The 5,276-nt window shown below is 24.2% G+C and overlaps 1 pseudogene; it reads left to right on the forward strand.

Moving 5' to 3' along the window:
* Positions 1-3,790: 3,790 nt before the first annotated feature.
* LOC113558249 lies at positions 3,791-4,861 on the forward strand (annotated as a pseudogene).
* The last annotated feature ends 415 nt before the right edge of the window (positions 4,862-5,276 follow it).

The raw sequence follows: 5,276 nt of genomic DNA on the forward strand, positions 1-5,276 counted from the left end.
TATATGATATAACACATTTTTTATTTAAACTTCACTGGACAATATATATATTTTAAACAAAACTCATTTTTGTAATTAATTTAAAAAACAAAAACCATTGGATTTTAGTATGTTTATCAGTATATTTAATTGCAATTTAGAATGATTAGACGGATCAGATAGATTTTATGTCTCTTATTGTCAAAAGAATGGTTATGATTGTGCGTACTGCGTACCGTAACTGTGGAGGTACTTGTCGAGATTTACTATATTTAACTTTTTTATAAAAATAGATTAATTTGAATATTTTATTATATTGATTTTAATATAAAGATTTATTTATTATTTACTATATTTGTAATAAATGCGTCAATGTAGTTAGCTTCTACATTTATATCAACTAATTTGTTCATCGTTAACTCATATGCAATTAGTTGGCGAAATGAGACCATGTGTTCTTGTGAAAAGTTAAAAACGGCGTCCCTGGCTAAGTACTCCGCATATGTACAAACAAATACACCACAATCATAACTATTCTTTTGAGTAGGAATATTAGTTACATTTATAAAGGACCATTCTTTTGAATTTAATGGTGTTCCTCTTGAATGTAAATGTACATAACTCAAAAAATCAAAAACTTTTTTTTGGTAGCAAATACCATCTCCTTGCAGGCTATCAAAATATTGCATTTGTTTTAACTTCAAATTCATACATATCAAAACCCAATGGCTCTTATTTGTTAAATTAACTGGGACTAATATTTTTGTCTTCGAAAACAAATCAAATTTCCTTGTCCACCGATAATACAAAGAATATCTTTCTGGAGACAGATTTGAAAACAAATGTGTGTTATATATATAAACATTTGAATTACGCTTATTAATAAGATCCACATAATTATTTATTACATGATCATTTAGATACAACTGAGTAGGGTTAAAAAAACCGCTGATACCAGTCATATTGGTATATACGTATACTGACTATACTGGTATGTAAGTATAATATAGCTGTCCACGAACTAAAATCATAAAAAATAATTAATAAACAATTTAATTGTATTAATTGTTTTACATTTGTTATAAAACTAATGGCATTACAAACAGTTAAGAATATTATAATATTAAATTTAAATTATTTAAAATAAAATATAATATTCATCAATTTTATAATTGGTGTTCTAAACAAAAATCAAAATTAACTCAATATTATTGATTGAATTCGTCAGTCGTAATGCTTGCTCCGTAAATACATTATCAACAACATACATTTGATTATTTATAATTGTTTTAATAATATAAGTAATGTACCCAAATGATATTTAATTTATTTTTATATCTATTACAAAATTACATATAAATATATAATAATTTATTTTTAGACATTTGGATTTCCGTATTACGAGTAAGACCATCGATAAAGTTGTAACTATTTTTTTATTTTTTTATCTAATTTTTCAATATATAGAAAGACTGTGCATTTTACTCAATTACCAACCTATACACGAATAAAATGAGCAAATTAGAGATTTCACGAGGATTTATTTTAAAAGCGTTATGAATGGTTTGTGTATATTAGGACGGTCCCTCAATATAAATATTGTAAAATGAAAATTGTATATCAATTCATCGATGTAAAAAATTATCACATAAGCTTAGTTTTTTAGAAATATTGATATAGCCAAAATAATTGGTATATCTAATGCATTTTTAATGTTTTATTATCAGAATACTCATAATTCGCACTTTTAATGCTTATAAAAAAAAATTGTGACTAACGAATTAAATAAATTAAAAAGATTTACATAGGTTAAATTAATATAAGTATATGCATAAAATAGACAATTAGTATCACAATTACTTTAGAAATAATTATTGCCATTATATGGCATTTTAAAAACAATACTACTCAAGCTATGTTGACTTCAATGTTAAAAATTTGGAATAAATTTACAAATGTTGATATACCCAACGATGCTAGAACATTATTAGGTACACAAAGAACAGTTAATGACAAACCAATCGAAGGTGGAAATTATTGTCACTTTGGACTGATTAACGCTCTAAACCATATTGTATTGGAATTAAAACAAAAAATACATATTGTATTAAAAAAAATTGTATTAATTATTAACATAGATGGTTTACTCTTATCAAAATCTAATAAAAGTAGTTTTTGGCAAATTATATACTCTGAACTTTGTTTAACTAATAAAGTTTTTATACTTGGTATTTTCCATGGATACTTATGAAAAACCAAAGTCATCAAATTAATTTTTGGATGAGTTCATACATGAATTAATCCCAATAGTTAATGAAGGTTTAACTACATCAAAAGGAAAAGTAATTTGTGTTTAATAAGTTGCCTTAATATGCGATGCATCTGCAAAATCATCTGTACTTCATATTAAGTCTCGCAATAGATATAATAACTGCTCAAAATGTATAACTACTGGTACATACATAAGAACTAATGGTATTCATGGTAGAAATTGTTTTCAATCATCAAACGAAGAAGATGAGTTTGTTGTTAGATGTGATACATTGTTTGGTGAAAATTATTACATAGACTGTCAGAATGGTGTATCAATTTTAAGCAATGTGCAAATTTTAGTTTATTTTCAGGTATGCTTCTTGATTACAAGAACCCCAAATGTTTTGGAGTTGAAAAAAATTGATAACTTTATGGATTGAGGCACTTTCAGTGCAAAAATCATTATCTGTAGTTAAACGTATATCTGTATATTTAATAGAAATTTAAAAATGTACTCCAAGTGACATTGCGAGAATACTAAGAGGATTAACAGAATATAGACATTGGAAAGCAACAGAGTACTGATAATTCTTTTTGTATACTGGTCTAGTGATTTTGAAATAAATTTTAAAACCAGATATTCAATATACCTTAATTGTATTACATGTAGCTATATTAATTGGCAAAATTTGAAAATATATGAAATATTCTTATTCATTTTTAAAAAAAATTATGTATCAGTTTCAAAATGTATGTGAAAAATTCTGTGTATCTCATATAATATTCATAATTTAATGCATTTAGAAAATGATGTTAAAAAATTTGGGCCATTAAATATATTTTCTGCATTTAAATTTGAAAATAACATGAGACATTTATTAAAAAACTGTTGAAAAACCAAAAGGTTACAAAACAATATTTAGATTGAAAAACATTATATATTCAAGATTAAACAAAAATTTTCAGTTACATTTTGTATTAAACATCACAATAGGTCTCTTTCAGAATTTTTTTCAAACCTAAAAATCCAACAATATTTTATTTATTTAGATGATAGACTATCCTTTAATTTAACAAGTGATTAATTAAATAATTGTTTTTGTTAATTGAAAAAAATAGCGCTGTGTACATAAAAAATATTGTTTTGTATACAAATGTATTTTATTTTATAGGTTTTAAAATAAAAACTATAGAATTCAATTTATATTCAATACCCTGTCCATCTAAAGATATGACCATAAATTGTATTTATGACAATTATAATTTTAATGTACACGAAAAACAAAAAGCTTTTAATGTTTCTGTTATAAAATGTAAATTATAGTTAATGCAATTTAAAAATAAATATGTTTTTTTCTTATTTTACACACTTTATTGTATGGTTAAATAAGTACTCATTAAATATCAATTCAGAATTAATAAATAGTTTTACTACATGTGCATTAATATTATATTATAATATAAATATCATTATATGTTACAATAATATTAGTATGAATAAAATAATATCATGTCGTAAGTATATAATATAACTTTTATTATGTTATAATTATATTCAATAATAGAATTCTCTGTAGTTGAATTTGATGATGGAATTCATCTTGTTCCATCATCTTTGGTGGATGCTACTAAATTAAATTGTTACTAGCCACAGCCACATGTTAGGAAAGAGAGTATATTTCGAAAAATGATGGTTTTACACATTGCTCCTAAACAAAATGATCCATCATGGTCTTTATATCCTATCAAAAGAGTTATAAGTAGATATTGTATGTATAAACATACGAAGAACGAATGTATAAATTAAAACTAGCAAAAAAATATTCTGATATTGACAGCTCTGATGAAAAAACTTTGAATAATCAAAAGAAATATCCAAATGGCAGAATGTAACAATGAAGCAGCAGATAGTGAAGCTACAATATCAAAATACCCACTATTTCCTACAGTTGATGATGAAATTATGAGTTTTCTTGAATATAATAGTGAGTAAAACTTGTGCAACTATTATATTTTGTTGTATATTATGTATAATAATATAAAATGTATATAATCCAATATCTATCGTTATGTCTTAGCCGATTCTCCAGTGTTATTTGTTGATACTAATATTATTTTGGCACCTACAACAACTCATCCGCTTAGAATAAATTATGGTATGTAGATAGTATAAATTATTTAAGTTAAAAAAAAATGTTAAATGTACTTGTTAAATATTAGACGATACCTGCAAGAATAATACAACACCTATAAATTCTACTAATAAAATAATTAATACTAAAAAAGCAGTAGGAAATAAAGGTACCTAAATAATTAGTATGGCTTTGACGATAACTTAAATGTATATATTTGTTGTTTTTAGAATTAAATTCAAAAAAAGGTATATAAAGTTATATTAAAATTGAGCACTTAAATTGAATTAATATGTAACAACATTTTTGAATTAAAGCAATTAATTATTGGACTGACCAATAAGAATAATTTATCAAGAATCTCTAAAAATGTAGAAGTCAATCATATTATTGTTGGATCATTTGAAGAAGACTTACCTAAATACACTGAAAAATGTTTTAAAGATATCGAGAACAAATTATTAACAGGTAATTCATACTTCATGTCAATGGTATAATTATTAATGAATAAAATAAAATATTTTGTAATGTTCAGATTATTTTTTGCTATTAACATTATTTTTAATAAATGAAGGTTCATTATTGTATTATATGTAACTATTTATTCAATGTATCAGGTATAAAACTTCAACAGAAGTGTGTATTAAATTGTTAAAAATGGTGTATCAATTTTAAGCAATGTGCCAAATTCTGTCAATGAACTTCCTACAAGCGCAAATAGTACAATAATTTAAATACAACTTAAAAATAAAGGACTAATAGATTTAAAAGAAATTTTGAAAATACTTCTAGACGACAGTGGTAATTTCAACGATTTCTGTTTCAAATTACTCAGTGGGTGTATTAGCAAATTTTAAATAAGCACTAATCACCAGTGTTGACGTTGAACACAGTTTTTCATCTAACAAGACT

The sequence above is a fragment of the Rhopalosiphum maidis genome, chromosome 3 (genome assembly GCF_003676215.2).
Source record: "Rhopalosiphum maidis isolate BTI-1 chromosome 3, ASM367621v3, whole genome shotgun sequence".
NCBI lineage: Eukaryota > Metazoa > Arthropoda > Insecta > Hemiptera > Aphididae > Rhopalosiphum > Rhopalosiphum maidis.